This window comes from Artemia sp. Qi Xiang Cuo, chromosome 1 (genome assembly GCF_049724085.1).
Source record: "Artemia sp. Qi Xiang Cuo chromosome 1, ASM4972408v1, whole genome shotgun sequence".
Lineage (NCBI taxonomy): Eukaryota > Metazoa > Arthropoda > Branchiopoda > Anostraca > Artemiidae > Artemia > Artemia sp. Qi Xiang Cuo.
In genome coordinates, this window is record NC_142794.1 from 97,440,199 (window position 1) to 97,460,811 (window position 20,613).

Consider the following 20,613-nt stretch of genomic DNA (forward strand, 5'->3'; position numbering starts at 1 on the left):
ACAGTGAAATTGCCAGAAAAATAAAAAGGGCATTGTCAGAAAATATCACGATGGAATATAAAGATGAATCGATGAAAAACAAAGCACCAGCAAACGTTACTGCCATTGATCAAACAGTCATTGATCCAAATAATACCAAAGACGAAAAGTATATTGAACCTGTTGATGAGACACCAGTAAAAATTGTGTATGACTCAAAATGGAATAATGATTATTCTACTGATTAAGAACTAAAAGAAGACAATAGCTATAATATCAAGAGAGAACATGGTGAACTATTTTATGGAACAGATTCAAAATGTCCAAAGTTAATCATTGATATTAATAATGTATCGTAATATATTTTTTGTATTAATATTCTACATAACATTATTTCATTAAAAATATATTATGCATTACATTGTTATGTGTTCATTATTTTTAGAGTAAGCTAGCATATCAAACGTTTAGAATGTCTAATAAAACGTCGGAGATGTAAGAAAAGGAATTTGCATGCATCTAATGTCAGACACATGAGAACAAATTCTTTCTTGAATTTGCCTCCTGGATAAATAAAAAAAAAGACATTACATTCAAGAAGTTATGACGAAACTCTAAGTAAGCAACAAACTCTTTCTTGAAGTTATATCATAGATACACAATGCAGAAATTTCATTTAAGAAATTATCAAAAATTGTAAGTAAGTAGCAAATTCTTTCAAAAATATGTTAATACGTTTAAGCAACAAATATCTTTAAGCTTAACTCGTCTTTATTCTTTAGAATAGTTTTATGCATTTCATTAAATTATGAATAAATTGTAAGTAAGTAACAATAGCTTTCTTGAATTCGCTTTCTGGACACAATACAGATATTTAATTCAAGAAATCATAATAAAATCGAAATTAAGTAATAAAGTCTTTATTGTTTTCACCTATTGGATACACAATACTTAAATTTCATTCTAGAAATTATGAATGAATTGTAAATAGGTAACACACACAGTTTACCTCATGGATACACAATGCAGAAATGTCATTTAAGAAATTATCAAAAATTTTAAGTAAGTAGAACATTCTTTCTTGAATTCGCCTCCTGGGTAAATCAAAAAGACAGTTCATTAAAGAAATTATGAAAAAATTGTAAGTAAGTAGCAAATTCTTTCTTGAATTCACCTGCTGGATAAACAAAAAGACATTTCGTTCGAGAAATTATGACAAAATTCCAAGTAAGTAGCAAACTCTTTAGTGTTTTCATGACCTAGATACACGATGTAGAAATTTAATTCAAGAAATTATGAAAAAATTCTCAGTAAGTAACAATTTCTTTCTTGAAGTCAACTCTTGGATACACAATACGGAAATTTCATTTAAGAAATTATGAAAAAAAAACAATTTCTTTCTTGAAGTCAACTCTTGGATACACAATACGGAAAATTCATTCAAGAAATTATGAAATATTTGTAAGTGTAAATAACAAACTCTTTTTGTTTTCACCTCTTGGATATACAGTACAGATACTTCATTCAAGAAATTATGAAAAAACCGCAAGTAAGTAACTTTTTTTTCTCTCTATCAAAAGCAATTTTCACTTAGCTACACGATGTAGAAATTAAATTCAAGAAATTAGGAAAAAATTCTCAGTAAGTAACAATTTCTTTCTTGAAGTCAACTCATGGATACAAAATACGGAAATTTCATTCAAGAATTTCATGACTTAGATAAACCATGTAGAAACTTGATTCAAGAAATTATTAAAAACTTCTCAGTAAGTAACAATTTCTATCTTGATGTTACCTCTTGAATACACAATACGGAAATTTCATTCAAGAAATTAAGAAAATATTTGTAAGTAAGTAACAAACTCTTTATTGATTTCACCTCTTGCATATACAGTACAGATTTTTCATTCAAGAAATTATGAAAAAATCGCAAGTAAGTAACTTTTTTTTCTCTTTATTACAAACAATTTTCACATATCTAAATGATATAGAAATTTAATTCAAGAAATTATTGAAAAATTCTCAGTAAGTAATAACTTCTTTCTTGAAGTCAATTCTTGGATACGCAAAATTCTTTCTGGAGTTCACCTGTTTGATAAACAAAAAACATATATTTAAATAAATTATGAAAAAAGTATCAGTCAGTAGAGCACTCTTAATCTTTTTCATAATTTATATTTGCTCCTTATAAATTAAATTCAAGAAACTATTAAAAAACTAAAACTCCGTAGCTTTTTTTTTCTATCTATAACAAACAATTTTCAAATATCTACGCGATGCAGAAATTTAATTCAAGAAATTATGAAAAAATTCTCGGAATACGGAACAATACGGAAATTTCATTCAAGAAATTAAAAAAAAAAATATTTGTAAGTAAGTAACAAGCTCTTTATTGATTTCACCTCTTGAATATACAGTACAGATACTTCATTCAAGAAACGTGATTAAACATGTTTTGAAACTACATGCTATTTGTATGCCTTTCCTTGGCACCTTTCCAAACGAGCGGGGATTCCCCACTGGTTCCTACACATTGCAAAAAAGTGAGCAGTACAAAAACTCCACGTTTTCAACCAGACTGGTTTTTTAGGGACCAATCGGGAGAGATATGTAAAGTCGACATAGCTTTATTTCATTTTTTTTAAGGTTCATTTAGACGAGGTTACGTGCGCGCACGTAACCTCGTTCTCCGACGTTTTATTAGACATTCTAAACGTTTGATATGCTAGCTTACTCTAAAAATAATGAACACATAACAATGTAATGCATAATATATTTTTAATGAAATAATGCTATGTAGAATATTAATACAAAAAATATATTACGATACACTATTAATATCAATGATTAACTTTGGACATTTTGAATCTGTTCCATAAAATAGTTCACCATGTTCTCTCTTGATATTATAGCTATTGTCTTCTCTTAGTTCGTAATCAGTAGAATAATCATTATTCCATTTTGAGTCATACACAATTTTTACTGGTGTCTCATCAACAGGTTCAATATGCTTTTCGTCTTTGGTATTATTTGGATCAATGACTGTTTGATCAATGGCAGTAACGTTTGCTGGTGCTTTGTTTTTCATCGATTCATCTTTATATTCCATAGTGATATTTTCTGACAATGCCCTTTTTACTTTTCTGGCAATTTCACAGTCTATTATCACATTATTTTTAAACAGGTAACAGTTTCAGAATGTATACAAGATATGGTTTACGATATTAGTAGAAGAGTAGGCCTTTCTTTTATTGATCTTCCGTTGAATGCTAATACCCGAAAGGTGACGATTGGATGTATCAGTAGGTAATGTGTTAGCTGCAACAGTAGCAAGGAGTTGTCCTCTATCATCAATGATTATTTTTATGTTGGTATTCTCTTTGAGTGCAATCATCTCTGGAGATCTCAATCTCGCATAACCACCAACATAAGAGCTAAATTTTTTCGGTATTCCAAAGAAATTTAATTCCTTAATGTCATGACAATGCATGCATACATTTCCAATAGTGCTACCACCTGTACTTGTTTCAAAGTTTAAATACCTCTCTTTGTCAGCATTCAATGCTACAATAACCTTGTTATGGAAACACACTTTATTAAAACGCTCCATCTTCACTTTTTTTTTAAAGATATGACTTATGTGTTTATCATTCCACTGCGTAAAAAATACTGATTTAATACATGCAATAGATTAGGTAGTGTCAATAACCGGTCATAGAATACCGGTGGAGAAGTCACATCGTGTCTCTGACCAATCACAGAGCGCAATTGTTAGAACTGTAAGAATATTTTTAAATTTTCATTTATGAAAAAAAATAAAAAAAAAAAAAAATTTTAAAAATTGGGATGTTTTAAAAAAGATTTTTTTTTTTTTTTTCTTTTTTTTTGAGAAAGAAAAAAAAACAACATAAAATTTTTAATTAAAAATTTTAATTTGAGTTACCACTTAAACAACCACAGACGATGGTTCCATGATATAGAATAGTTTTTAACATGTGTTTTGGATTTATCATGATCAGGTATATTCTTCGGTATCCGCTCTGAGAAGAACCAAACCTCGTCTTTAGGACGGTGATAACACCCCTAAAATTTATGAAACTTAAAATCTTCTAGATTGAAAAGTGGAATCCTATGCTCACACTTTTGAATTAAAACGTTATCTGTAGGTATATTGCCATTTACGTAGAGTGCTTCAACTCCGAAAAAGCTGCATATTCCACTGACTTCCTCCTGGACATTTCATAACCATTTAGGGTTAACTTACCTTTTTAGGGGGGTGACCATTTAGGGTTCTCCTACATGCTGAATATGAAAGTGTGTTCCCTGGCATGCTGGATCTGAAAGTGTATTTTCTACTCTTGATTTGATGGATGATTTATCATCTGTTGAAAATATAATATTGTTACAATCGCTTAAAGTGAAATTCGGGTCGTCTATTAACCTTTTTGAACTTGTGAAACATTTAATAGCCTTTAATTTATAGATAACAATGTAAAGAAACATAAAAAAAAAAATAAAAAATATCTTTTTTAGTTGAAGAATTTTCGTGTTTTGGAATGCTTAGCATAAAGATATAACGGGGTATAACGATATCACAGGTTATTTCATTGCGTGATTTAATAGACTAAATCGTCTCACATCTCTACCATTATACAGAAGGCTATGTTTGTCCTTTTTCTGTGTTTTTACAAGTGTCCTTAACTGTTTTCTTGTTTCACTTGAATCGTTATCAATGTGTAAAGGGATATTTTCACCGTGTATTTTGGTAGCTTGCATCGATGTGGTATCGTTCCATCTTGGTCGCTTTTCGGGGGGAGTGTAATTGCATGAATACACTTCCTCCTTAAAAAAAAAAAGAACAAAAATTTATTGAGGAAATAATAACCCCTCTAAAGTTTATTCTGATGTTTGTAGCGCGCTATGTTTTAGTGCACTAGAAATATTCAAAAAAATTTTAAACTGAAAGTAAGGAGAAACACTAAAACTTAAAATGAACCAAAATTATTACGTATATGAGGGGGGTTCCCTCCTCCTCAACACCTCGCCTTTCACGCTAAGTTCAAATTTTGTTCCAATTCTTTAAAAATGACCCCTGAATCAAAAAGCTAGCTTAATTAGAATAAATAGCTCTTTTGAAAGCAATAAACAAACTTGAGCCTAACGAGTGATGTATTGACGAAGGGGCGAACCCCCTCATATACGAAATAATTTCTGTTCATTTTAAGTTTTAAAGTTGCTCCTTACTTTCAGTTGAAAAACTTTCAACTGAAAGTTTTATTTATTTAAACTAGTTTCTAGTTCAAATTTTAGTTTAAAATTTAGTTTCTTATCGTTTTTAAATAGTGCTGGGAAATCTGACACCACCTAAATCTAAAATTTCTCTTCCCCCATTAAAAATTCCTCCATGGAGAGAACCTACCACCTAACTCCCGCCCCCCCCAACCCTCCATCGACAACAAAAAAAAAACTGAACACGTCTATATACTTCCCAATAACCAATGCTATATGCAAACAATGGGCAAAGCTCATAACTTGCAGTCCTCCTCCCGGGCATGTGAGGGATTAAATCATCCTCAAAGACATAGTTATTATATTTTTTTGAATAAATATGGCAATATCAAACTTTTAATCCGGTGACTTTGGGAAAAAAATGATCCTAGGAGGGGGCTTAGTTGCCGTCCAAATCCTTAGGTCACTTAAAAAGGACACTAGAAATTTTAATTTATATTTGACTGAGGTATCTATAAATATTCTAGGACCTCTGGGTTGACACAGACACACCTGAAAAAAAAAACAAATAAACACGCTAATTACCCGTGAGGCATTCTTAGCCATTGCAATACCTTTAAGCTAATAACTCATCGCAAAAAAATTTGCAAATCTCGTATAATAAAGAACTAATTACATCACTGTTGTTAGCCCCATCATTAATCTCCAATAATGTAAATGCACCACTCATTTTTTTCCTCTACTAATATCCTTGCAAATAAAAACTATTCTCTTTGAATTCAATTCTCTTACTAATATGAATTGTAAAGAAAACTATTACTCTTGTGGAACTCAATCCTCATTTAACTCAACCTCCGGGCAAGTGACCCCCCCTTGTAACTGAACCCCTCTATAACCGAAACCCCCATGTAACTGTAGCCCCTTTAACTGAACCCTCGTGCAACTCAACCCCCCATGCAACTCATCCCTCTCAAAACACTTCAGCCATTTCTTTTTAAATTGACAATACTTTTCAAACGTTACATATGTATTATACAGACCACATTTCACCTACATATAAATTTTCTCTTCCCCCATTAAAAATTCCTCCATGGAGAGATCCTCCCACGTAACTCCCCCCCCCTCAACCCTCCCTCGACCACAAAAAAAAACTGAAAACGTCGGTATACTTCCCAATAACCAATGCTATATGCAAACAATGGGCAAAGCTCATAACTTGCAGTCCTCCTCCCGGGCATTTGAGGGATTAAATCATCCTCAAAGACATAGTTATTAGATTTTTTTTTTGAATAAATATGGCAATTTCAAACTTTTAATCCGGTGACTTTGGGAAAAAATTATCTTAGGAGGGGGCTTAGTTGCCGTCCAAATCCTTTGGTCACTTAAAAAGGACACTAGAACTTTTAATTTCTATTTGAATGAGGCCTCTCTCAATATTCTAGGACCTCTGGGTCGATACAGTCACCCCTGAAAAAAAAAACAAATAAAGACGCTAATCCAGCAGTACATGATAACGAGCTATAAGTAAGGAAAAAACCGAAACTCAAAAAAAGGAAGCTTTTGTAACAATTAATACATTAAAAAAAAAATCAACATTTTATTCTAACCCCAAATTACCGATCGATTCCTTTTAATATAATAATGAAAATATTTTTGCTCACAAGAAATTGCTTAGAACTATCTATTTTTTATATGTAAATGTTTCTTAAAAAAAATACTTGTGGTGCTATCTCGAATAAAACTATTCAAAACTGATTGAAAATCTAATATGAAACCTGAATATATACAAAAAATAATTGTCAACTAAAAAGAGACATCGGTTTTGGTTTACAACTAAAAAAAGACACTGAACTTTGAAATTGCGTAAATCCTCTTGACAAAGAGTGTAAAGACCAGTAGACTGAACTTTTGAAATTGCGTCATTCCCTGGCAAAGAGAGAGTGTAATGACCAGAAAAACCGGAAGGAACATAAAGTCGTAGAAATGGTACTTCTTAGTCTACTTATGTATTCAGTGTGATCATGTATGATAAGATAAGATAACATGTATTTCAAGCCAAAATTCGGCCATGTACACAAATAACATACAAGATTAACAAATTACAGCAAATTACAGCACTCGTCACAATAATAAAGAAAAAAATAAAAATAAAATAAAAACTACTCTCTTCTTTTTTCAAAATACTTATCAAGATATTTTCCCACTAGACAAATAAATTGTGACGACGTACTTTACAAGGCATCAGGAAGCAGCACTCCATCATTCTCAAATAAATTTTCCCTTACCCCCAAAAGACCTCGACAACGGCTCAGACAATGCTCCAATTTCTCCTCTTCTTCTTGGCAAAGAGGGCAAGCAAACCTGCCGTCCGGGACACTTTTACTCCTCTCAAAAACTTTCAATCTCGAACGAATCGGAAGACAATTAGATCGTAGCTGCATCCAATATGTAAGGTATCTAGACGGTAAATTTAACTTAAAGTAAAATTTCCGGACCATAAATTATCTTAACCTCATTATAATATCTTAATGTTTCCGAATTCTTAATCTCCTCACCCCATTTCTGTATCGTCTGGTCCTCCAGCACCCGCTTAATTTCTTTGTCAAACTGTAATTGTTGACTAGTTGGTCCATGCGAAAGAAAAACCTGTCTTATCCAATACCTCTTTAACTTTAAAAGGCCAAGATCTTTTCCTATATAGCTGAAGTAACTCATCATATGCAGCCTTCAGTAACCTATCAATGGGTAACTGTACAACCCTTGACCAAAAGGTAATCATTTGGACCATCCTATAACTTTTAAAAGACCAAAGTCCAATATATCCCTTAAGAAACTGGGAATGGGTCATTCTATGCAACCCTTACAATCTCTTAAAATAACCTAGAATAACCTAGCTGAACGCTTTCTAACTGGGCAGCGTTCTCATGTCCCCAGATCTCTGCCCCGTAATGGAGAATCAGCATAATCTTAGATAAAAAAAACAACCTCTTATGCAAAGACAAATTTTTTATTCTACTAATTTTATTCCTGAAAAGTGAAAATGTTGCAGCTCTTCCCCTATTAACACTTCTTTAATATGAGAACTCCATCCACCATTACTTTGGAAGATATAACCAAGATACTTTATTTTTTCAACTGCTTCTAATTGTTGTCCTCCAAATACAAATATATTATCTATTTTTTCATTTCTTTTACTGAAAACAACCACTTTAGTTTTCATAACGTTCAGCTGTAACTTTTTCATTTGTAAGTATTCCTCAATTAAATCCAGCAACATCTGAAGCTCCCTTGCCAACTTCGCCACAAATTTAGTGTCATCTACAAATAATAACACCGAAAAATTAGTTTTTCCAAGACACAGCTTTGGAGCTCATTTTTTTCCAAAAACTCCTCCATATCATTCAAAAACAAACCGAACAGTCTCGGGGACATGGCGCTGCCCTGCTTAACTCCTGTCTTAAGGTCAAATACTGGAAAATCCCGAACCTGCAACCCTGACCATAGACTTAGTCCCAGAATACATACCAACAAATAAACGAATAAAACTTAAAGGTAGACCTACATCTCTTAAACAATTTTCAAGGAGAGGTCTATCTACATTGTCGAATGCCTTTCTTAAGTCTAGAAACACAACATACTGTTTTTTTCTACCTGATCCATACTTCTCTATCAGTGGACTTAACACAAATGCTCTATCTGACGTACTATACACTTTCCTGAAACACCCCTGCACCTCTTTAATTGCCCCACAACCCTCCAACCATTCATTCAACCGATTGTCCAAAATATTTTCTAAAATTTTACTAAGTGCAGGCGCTAATGCTATCAACCTATAGCTATCATGATCACTAGGACCAACCTTATTTTCTCAAATTGCGTCCAATCGATTTTTATGTAGCCATTTTGTTTAAAATATACGAAAGATAATATAACAAAAACTTCAGGGATAAAACAGCCCCCCAGAATCCGGGGCAAGTGTTGTAAAATGTGCCATGAGGGCATGTAAGGTTTTTATAGAAGGTGTGGTCGTATAAGCTTCGGAGGAGGATCATTCGATTGTAAAGTAGCTCAATACCTTGCTCATTACGCTAAAGTTTGACTTTTTGTTTAAATTATTTAAAATGACTCCTGAAATACAAGGGCAGTTTAATTAGACTACAAAAAAAAACTAGAAAATATAAAATTAAGGGGGTTCATGGCTCAGTTAATTCTCAATTATTAATATAAGAGTGACAGTTTGGTCATATTATCTTTGGTTCACGCACGACTTCTTTTTAATTTTTTTTTTTGTAACAAAAAGTAAAACTATAATGTTTTTATACTTGTCACATGTTCATTATTTTCCAAGAAGATGAAAAATCAAAAATTCTATGCAGTTAACTACGTTTAGGTCATTGAGTAGCTTCATTATAGCCTATGCTTTAAAAAAAACCAGTGTTTCCAACTGAAAGTACGGAGCAACATTAAATCTTAAAACAAAGAGAAATTATTATTTATATGAGGGGGGTTGCCCCCTTCTCAATACCTTGCTTTTTACGCTAAAGTTTGACTTTTTGTCCCAGTTATTTAAAAATGACTCCTGAAATACAAGGGCAGTTTTAGACTATAAAAATTTTTAAAAGTTCTTAAAAAAAGCTTTAGCGTTATTTATTGGTGACTTTATCTATTTATTAATTATAGGCATTATTTATGTATTTAGCATTAGCTTTTATTTATATGCAGGGCCTTCAAAAATATATTTTTGACAAGAAGCACTAATAAACCCTTTTTAATTACTAATCTTGAACGCCATTTTCAAAAATAGACAAGCTTTGGTAAAATACCGCCATTTTAGTGGCTGAAATTAATTTGTTTGAAATATCAAACAAATTTTTAATATTTGTGTATTAGGTACTTCAAAAATGTTATTTATCACTAGACGAAATCCTGATTAATAACGAAAGTCAATTCAACCAAATTAAATAGTTGTATAGCCCAGTACAAGGCAATTATTATGCTGTTCTTGTCTAAGAAATTTTAGGGCGTTTTTTACTGCAGATATAAGAGTAGAATGCGGAGAATTGCAAACTCAGTAAGTCTCTTTAGTCGCTTATTTCCAAGCAGAGACGACGCCTGCGCCATGTCCATTAGTTTTCTAATGTACAACATGAAATAAGTCGACAGTTTGACGACAGAATCGTCCAACAATATATATATATATATATATATATATATATATATATATATATATATATATATATATATATATATATATATATATATATATATATATATATATATATATATATATATATATATATATATATATATATATATATATATATATATATATATATATATATATATATATATATATATATATATATATATATATATATATATATATATATATATATATATATATATATATATATATATATATATATATATATATATATATATATATATATATATATATATATACTACTACTACTACTACTACTAACAACTCACCGCAGCACCAAGCCACCTGAGGCCAACACAGCTACGCACGCTCCTCCTCCACCCCAATCTATTCAAAGCCTCCCTTTTTACACCTGCCCACGAAGTTCCCATGGACGAACTGCTTTCCGTTTAGCCCCAGAAGGTTGGCCGAAAAGAACAATCTTCGGCAATCTGTCATCCTTCATCTGCACAACGTGCCCTAACCATCTCAACCTTTCCTTCATTATAGCCCTAGAGAGCGGTATTGAACCACATTTTTCGTATAGCCTATTGTTTGAAATACGGTCAGTCAGCCGGGTACCCAGAACAATCCTTAAGCAATTTCTTTGGAAAATATCTAGCAAATCTTCATCCGCTTTTTGGTGCGTCCATGCTTCTGAGCCATATTTGACCGCTGTCATCACTGTAGCTTCCAATATTCTAATCTTGGTTATCACACTTATCTTCCTATTCTTCAAAACTTTTTTTAACTGTGAAAGAACACCCTGAGCCTTGGCTATTCTACTTTTAACATCTTCACTGCTCCCACCGTCTTTACTAATAATACTAACAAGGTAAGTGAAGCTGCCCACCTGATCAATCTTTTCATTACCCAACGTCACCTTTTCATCTTCACTTATTCCTTGCATAACAGCACTCCTATATACCCTAGTATCTTGTATTAATCCTGCCAGCCTTCGGTTTACTATAACATAATCAATAAGGTTTGCTGTCTTACCATCACGTGAATACCATGTTAACTTATGAGCCATTTTATGACCAAACACCGTATTGATTATAACTAGATTGTTATACCTACGAAACTGCAAAAGTCTGTATGCATTACTGTTTTCTTTTCCTATACCAAATTTACCTAGGCTAGGATACCATCTATCCCTATTTCTACCAACCTGGGCGTTAAAATCTCCCAGTAATAACATCATATTTCTACCTGGGACCTTGTCTATTTGCTCCTGTAACTGTAAGTAGAGTCTATTTGCTCCTGTTTCTAGGGGCCAACGTTGGAATTGGCTGCTAGGGCCCTCCGTTGGAATTGACTGCTAGAGCTCCGTTGGAATTGGTTCCTAGGGTCCACGTTCGAATTGACTGCTTGGGCCACCGTTGGAATTGGTTACTAGAGTCCCCAGTTGAATTGGTTGCTAGCCCCCCCCCCCCCCCCGATGGAAGATTGGTGGGTTATATTAGTGGCCCCCGATAGAAAAGATTATTAGGGCCCTGATGGAATTGGTTTATAGGGTGCCCGTTGGAATTGATTGCTAGGGCCCCCCATTGGGATTGGTTGCTAGACTAGGTTGGATTAGGGGCCCCCCTGGGGATAGGCTTGATAGTGGCCAGGTGGAATTTCTCGCTAGGGCCCGGCATCTGGAAGGTCCCCCACTAGCTGGCCTCGAAGATTTTTTCCTGGCCTTTGCGGGTTTCTTGGACAATCAAAGAAAAAGCAAGCCCTATAATGTAACAAGCACCTGAATCTCTTGGAAAAGATTCTCTTTTACGTAACAAGCACCTGCGTCTTGAAGAATTTTTTTAAGTGTCGAGACTGGATTCAAAGGCATAGGGTCCCTGTAGGATCCAAAAAGCCCCCACTACTCTCCTTGGCCTACTTTCGTCAGAAAAAAGATTTGATTTTTATTAAATTTCTCATCATTTTTCAAAGCATACCGAAAACTCCTCCCGTGTTTTAAGTCTTTCATGGAAATCTTCCCCGCCCGAAAATTTCGACCCCGCTGGCAATTCCTCCTTCCCCCTCCCTAAAATTCCTCCTAAAAGCAAAGTTATCCTTGAAAAGTAAATAATGATTGACAAAAACCTTAGGAAAATTAAAAGAGATTAAAGAAAAATTGCGCCCTAGATATCGAAAAACTCTTTTTGTCTCTTCCCCCACACCCTCCCTCCGAGATATTATTTACACCGTGAACATCTGCAGCGACAAATTACATGATAACCAGATGAATATCAAAATTGTAGTTTTCATTAAGTACGTAAGGGACTGTTCACTATGCAGGATTTTAATTTACAAATAAGTTTTTAAAAAGATTAGTTAGTTATTTTACCATTTGTTATAACTTCTTTTAAAATTTGTTATGAGTTATAAGAAAAATTTTATGAATTTGAGAAAATACGACTTATGTTGGTTTAATGATATATGTTCACAATAATATTGTGTTTTGAGATTATTTCTTTTACAAAATTTTCTTAGACAAAAAGAATATATAAAGTTTAAAGAATTGTTGCTTAAAAACAATTTTCGGAGAGTTCTGAAATTGAGGTTCGATTAGTTCGACCTCTAAATCGTAACTCTGAACTATTGTTTTATAACTAGGAACCAACCTTGACATTCGATCCATTGAATTGATGGACATTGTACCACTGTAATATCAGTTCTATAGTAAAGAGCTTAATCTTAAGTAAATTTACTATTCCATGAGCGTGTCTCTCTTAGGTTACATCTTATACGAAAGGGACGATTGCCGTTAGACCATATTTCCTCCTGTGCCTCCAGAGGCATCCGTAAAAAGTCTCCAGTCATCTCGAAGGTGTGCTGCAGCTAGTACGTCTTCCAATTCGGGCTGTAGGGACGCATGTATATTTGATAAGTTCCTTCTATGTGAACGTCTTTGGGTGTTTCAAGGACGGCCTCGTCTTCTTGATCCTTCTGGTTGCTTGAAGAAGATCGAGTTTGGTAAGCGATATTTGCCCATCCTGATGACATGCCCAAGATAATGCCACCTACGTTGACGGATAACGTCTGTTATTAAAGGTAGCTGGACCTGTTGCCCGATGGTGTCATTTCTTATCCCCTGGATGCAGTTTATATTTAGTATTCTTCTGAGGTATGTGTTTTCGAGTGATTGTATTTTTTTTTCTTTTGTTGCTAATTGAGGTGCCAGGTCTCAGATCCCTAAAGCAGTACCGACAGAATATTGTTTCAGAAAAGTCGTAGCTTTAGCCTCAAAGAGTAATTTGAGATTTCCAAACTTGTCTGAGGTGGTTAAACGCCTCGTGTGCTTGTCCCAGCCTAAGTTGGAGTTCTCTTACGTTCGAGCCAGTGTTTTCGGCTGTACTGCCCGGGTATCTAAACTCATCCACTTGTTCTATTCAGTCATCTCCACACTTAATATCAAGAGGTTATTCACTGGTGGCCATGCTCTTGTTTTATTTGTGTTGATCTTTAGTCCAAATTGTTCTGCTGCATCTTTAAAACTATTTATAAAGGTCTGTAGTCTCAGTTTGCAAGTTTCAAGAATGCTTATGTCGTCGGCAAAACCAAAATCTCCAAGTCTGGCCGGCTCACCAATATCTATCCCATATCCCTCATATTTACTTAAGATGTAGTCAACAACAGGGATGAACAGTAGGGGAAAGAGAACATATCCCTGCTTTACTCCTGACATTATTTTAAAGTATTTGGCATTCCCTTGTCCAGTTTGTACAAAGTATTATGTATCTTTGTAGAAAGCAATGATAAATTTAATGATTTTATACGGTATGCCGTAAAATGAGAGTATTTTCCAGGGTGTTGCTCCATCTACTGAGTCAAAAGCTTTCTCAAAGTCAATGAACACAAGGTATAATTTCTTTCTCACCTCAGTGGTTTCTTCCAGCAGCATTTTGAGGACAAAAATGAGGTCAGTACAAGTGCAGAACGAAGCGGAATGAAGATTTCAGTACAGGAGCGATTGCCAAGGTTGAGATTATGTGGATTTGCAAAATTGATAGCCCGAATTATTTATTTTACATTCATTTTGTCATACGTCCCTCTTGTTTCAACCCATTTACCTCTAAATTCAATCAATGCTGTGGAAAACATAAAAGGAGAAAATATACTTTTGTGGTATATATAGGCTATACAAAATCTGCCTGTGTAACCACTCCATAAGTGAATCCATCAGTTTTCTGGACTGCCTTAAGAAAAAGTAAGAATGTCAACCGCTAAAAACTCCCCCCCCCCACAGGACAATTCCTACAGAAGATAGGTTTGATTGGAAAAACTAATACAAATTGACAAAACATTGGAAAAAGGAAAACAAGAATTGCGCCTTAGATATAGAAAATATTTTTTGAAAAAAGCTTTTTTAGTACTTTTGAAAAAAGCTTATTATTGTTGCAATTAAACAACCCTTGTGTTTCAAGAGTCTTTCTTAGAGAATTGGGACAAAATCAAAACTTTAGTGTGAAGAGCGAGGCGTTGAGGAGGAAGCAACCCCCTTGATATACGTAATAATTTCTTTTCGTTTTAATGTTACTCCTTACTTTCAGTTGAAAAAAACTATTTTTTTAATATCTGATCATTTTTTAAATAATCCCAGAAAATCTGGCCCCAGCTCCACGGATAAATGCCCTTCCCACGGCTATATCCCCTAGACAATTCAATCCCTGTGAAAATCTACCCAGGACATTACCCTTGACAACTCCACGCGTAAAATTGAGACGGAAAGGGGAAAGCAAGAAATATAAAAATAATTTTGTATAGGATTTCTGTAAAATTCCTCCAGTGTAATTTCCTCCGACAAGTTCATCCCCTGGAAACTTCCCTCCCCATGGAAAGTTCTCTCTTGATAAAACCGCCAGCAGAAAATTCGTCTTTCCCCTCTAAAATGTTTGCATGCTTTCCAAAAAATACTATGCGTAAACAATGGATAGTTTTTGTAACTTAAAGACCTTTCCCCTGGGGCTGGGGGTCATGTTACATCCAAAGGCATAGATATTGGGTGTTTAAACTATGATGAACAAAATGGCTATCTCGAAATTTTAATCGGAGAATTTTGGGGGAAAAGGGGTGGGGGCCAAGTTGCTCTCCAATCTTTTTCGTTCCTTAAAAAGGAGTAGTGGTGCATAGATGGGTATTGAATTAACACCCGAGGCTCTAATTATTATAGCCTAATCCTAATGACCTACTTACATGAGTACATTACATATTTAGAATCTTCAGATCATAACAATTATATGAATAATTTTTTTTATTTGGGTTGAATGAAGCTGGTCTTATCACACGCGCTTGAGTAAAGTGAATCGGATGCATTTTATAATACGAACCGAATTTTAATGAATCAAAAAGCGACAAATGTACTACCCCTTTTCTTCTTATGACCCACACTTGTGTAAAAGTAAACCGGCGAATTTATGTTCTCCAATGAATCAATTGCTATGTCATTTTTTTAGAGGGAACTTATGGTCGTCCATGTTCCACCTCCAAGGGGCCCACAGTACCCCTCCCCCCTCCTTTTTTGGACTTAAGATTTTTTGGACTCGAATTTTTTTTTTTTTGGGGGGGGGACTTCTTTGGGAATTTTTTGCGTGTCTTAGAATGACATGTAATCTTTGGTGAAAATGTTTTTTTTTTTTTTTATGCGGCTACCCCCGTGGTATTGCTGGCCATCGACAGTACTTGGTTTATTGTATGTGTTCAATCAGTATTTTTTTTTACATTGGAAGGATAAAGAAATACATGTCGACCAATTTATTTACCTAGGAAGTGTGTAGACATCCACAAACGACTCCTCAAAAGACATCAAACGACACCTTGCTCTTGCCTCCGCATGCTTCAAGTATCTGCGCTCTATTTGGAAAAATCCGTACCTTATTGATTCCAGTTTTGAAACTAAATCGCTCCGAAAGCTCAGTATCACTTACCTTGACCGAGTATCAAACGGACAACTGCTGTCCTTCTTGGATTACACTCAAACCATCATGCAGACCTTAAAACTCCAACAGCTTCGATGGTTAGGACACGTTCAGCATATATACACAGCCTGTTCAAAACACGAAATTGGGCCTTTTTCCAAGAAAATTTGTGATGGACGAGCGTTTAACAATAAGTAATTAGGTTCCAAAAAGGACCACTCCGGTACCGTTTCCACCTTTGGTCCCATCATAGCTGCACACAGCGACCCGTCAAATTTAATTAGTAATTAAGAATTGTTTAACGCAGAAGAAGTCGCAAGTTAAGTTTCAAAGAAAGGTTCGATTTAACAAACTATTGGATTCAGGATTTACTGACTGCTCAGGTTAGGAAAATTTAGGGTTAACATTTTTTGGTACTCCTATGTTAAACGTACTCTTATAAACTGCTAGTTTGGTTAATGCTAAAGAAATAAAATAAGATGAACATATGATAGTTTAGAAACAAATTTTGGCTATATATTTGTACATTAGGAGGTGGGGGGGGGGGTAAAGCATAGTATATATTATTACGTAACCTAACCTAACCTAGGTACCTATTCCCCCCCTAAAAAAAACAGTTTAAATATAGTTCTTGCCTTTGTTTATATCCCACAAGCCAGTGTAAACCTGTTTTTCATCACGCGTCTCGGTCTATTTCATGACTGGTTTGATAAAAGAGTCCGTTTAACATAGGAGTACCCATTTTTTTAACAATCCTTAATTGGGTAAGCAACGGTAATAAGCAATGGTAACGGTAATAAAAAGAAACGGTAATAAAAGTTGTGTAGGGCCAATCGTACATGAATAATTTGGTTTTCAAAGATCTAAATAAATTAATTTTCTAATTCTGCTTAAATTATAATTTAAATCTGTTTAAATTAATTTAACTTGAATAATAATTCAAACATCAGGGTGAAAATTTGAACAGAACTGTAAGGAACTGTAACTATTCTAATTTTGCGTCCAAAGTGACATAATTTTTAAAAGAAAGGAAAGGGTTACGTCTATTTTGGAAGCTGCTGCAGCCAATTTTCATATAATTCAACTTGTCGTAATTAAATTAAAATCAGTCTATATCACACTTCGTTTATTGGACATAAGCGACATATGCCCCTCTTTAACAGAACATTGTCGAGGGGGGCTCAATCATTCCTCTTCTGCTATTTATATTAAGCGTGATTAGACACGTGCTATAATTATACAAAGTATTTAACGGTTTAGAGTGAACAAATTGAAATAGTCAAATTCCTAGGCAAATGAAACCAAGACAAGAACGATACAGTTCCATTTAATTAAATATGAAACTATTTTCAGGACAATACTCGCAATAAACATCATAAGCCATTCAATTCATAAAAGTAGTCAAACATTAAAAATACAAAAGAAAGACAAGAATCGTGTGAAAAAACGATAGCAATAAACAAATACAAATGTTTAAACTTCAACACAGGGATCAATTTTTTGGAAAAAAAAACATATAAATAGGAAAGAAATTAACTATAAAGAAAAGAAAAAGAATTCAAGTAAAAGCAATGCAGGCAGATACTTTCATAGTAAACTTGTCTTCTATTAATCACGCATTAATGTAATGCACTTTTAATGAAATTATACTAAATGGAGATGCGGCAAAAACTATGTTTCAACGTTCCAAAACTATCATTAAGATAGCTATTGTATGAGAGCGTTAACATAGCGCAACATGCAGCAATGACGTTGCATCAGCAGATCGCAACATCAATGTTACAAAATGGTTAAATTCCAACGTAAGGTGGTAATGATGGCAACAAAAGATGATAAGAACGAGGAAAAACGACTAAGAAACGTCGCTCTGGGAATTCCAGCAAATATGTTTGATGGAGAGCGAAATTCGTGAGATCTTCATAAAAAACTTGTGAAAAATAAAGTGTTCTTTTGAATACCAGAATTCTTATTTAAAAAAAAAAACAATAAATTTCAAAGGTTTTATAAACTCCGTTTTTCTAACTCTATTTTCCATCTTTAAACAGAAACCAATCAAATTATCACTCATGTGATTTTTTATGAGGCAGTAAAAAACCCACCGCCTCACTCACAAATAAGACTTGGACTACTAACAGTTTATGCAAGTAGGGGAAAAGGAGGGCGCAATAGTAAAATTACATGGTGGCAAGGAGACCCCTAAAAGAATCTACACAAGGGGACTGAGACCTTTCCACCTGACAATACAACTTGTTTAAAATTTCTTAATTAAAAAACCGAGACATGGTCAGTAGTCAGAAATGGTGATTTTTTTTTTTACACAGAACCTCAGGATGAATAAACCAGAAATAATAAAAAAAGAAAAAGAACAAGAAGCAGTTTAAATTTTGGCTAAAAGGGAAAACAAAACCCTCTAACGTAGGTCTTGCAATACTAATGAACCATAGTGGACAACAAAAAAAAGTCTACCGAAAGGAAGAAAATGGCGGTCTTTTGCGTTGTAAAAGCAGTATAACAGTCAATCAGGTTCCAATCTTTATATTTCCATGAAAAATTCAGTCTCCTCATTTGCAAGTATTCCTGCTATTTTAATGGACGTTGATTCAATGTTATTCCAGAAAACGTGCAGGGTCTACTGAATTCAATCACTTGCTCAGCCTGTTAAATTCCATCCTCCGTCTGCTCAGTTTTCAGTTATTGTAAGGCATTCGGCTATTTTAATGTTAGTTTGAATAGACTGCAAAGGTGTCCCATGCTATTACAAGCTACACTCTGCTGAGGTACCAATCTTACTGCTATGCCGACATATCCTGGTATTCTAGTAACATGTGTCTGTTAAACGACATCACATATGCGTTTTGCTCAATTCCTTAGCATGGTCAGACACATATAATACAGCTGCCATTAGGGTCCAACAATCGACGAGCTCAGCGCAATTTTAAACAGAAATTGTTTGGATTAGAGAGGACATTATTTACAATTCATTTTGAGAGGTGGAGTTTGAGCTCAACGCCCATTTTAGACTTAGGTGATGTGAACCAATAAAAGGCAAAATGCAAATCATGACGAACTGAAAAAAAAAACAAAAAAAAACAGATGTCTTGGGTAATTTTCCTGCCACATCCCCCGCCAAGCCACGGTGCACAGGACAACTGCTCCAGTTGGCCCCCCCCCCCAAAAAAAAAACGGCTCTATCTTTTAGTTATAATCTATTGAAAGCAGATAAACAAGTTAAAGTAAGCCTTTGCTAAACTATTTGTTTCCTAATTTTTGCAAGGGATATCTTTTGTTTGAACAATGTTAGTCTATGGGGCGTAGTAATTCATTGGCTACTCACGAGTATAATAATAACATAAAATATATATAAGAAAAGGGGTTTGGAAAATAACGGGTTGTAAAGCAATCTGACGGTTCTGAATTTTTTACATTTCAAAACCATGTCATGGGAGAAGTTTGCAATACAATATACATCTTCTAGTGGTTAAAAGTTAGCCAGGTTAACGGGATCCTAATAGATCTCTATTCAACATACAAATGGAAAATTCAGGCGGCAACCAACTTGTTTAAAGATGATTTTAGTTTGATTTCCAACAGCCGAATAATTTACAGAGGAAATTTTAAGGCAAGCTAATTATAACGTATTGGTTATAAATCGAACAACTGACAAACTTGCTTTAAAACAGACTGAAAGAGAGAAGTATCTCCTCTACATCCTTTTTCACTGGTATGTACACAGGAATCAGCGCCGTAACTTTCACACGAAATCAGTTGACGTGGAAAATTATTTGGTCCTACCAGTTAAACGACTCGTATTTTCAGTATTAAAGCAAGATTTCCGACCCCTGAGAGGAAAAAAAAAAGTTTGTAGGGGGTGCTACCATTTCGACTACCCGTCACAAGCACTAAACGTCATAACATCTAAAATGAAAATCCATCAGAACCACTAACGGTCATAACATCGACAAAAGAATTTATAAGTTTATATAATAATGATAAGTATACGATAGTTTAGAAACAAATTTTGGCTATATATTTGCACTTCTGAGGGGTGGGGATAAAGTAGAGCATATAGTAAGCACTTAACCTAGCATAACCTAGGTACCTTTTCCCCCCTAAACGCCCAAATAACTGAAGTTTAAAGATTTGATATGATATAACAGGTAGTGGGTCTGACGGATTTGTTTGCCGGTTTTATGAAGGATTTTGTCGATGTCCTGACGTTAGTGCTCCTGACGGTTAGGTGTATGACCCCTTCCCGTTTGTAGCTGGGTCAAGAGAGACATTTGTCTGACTGCATATAGC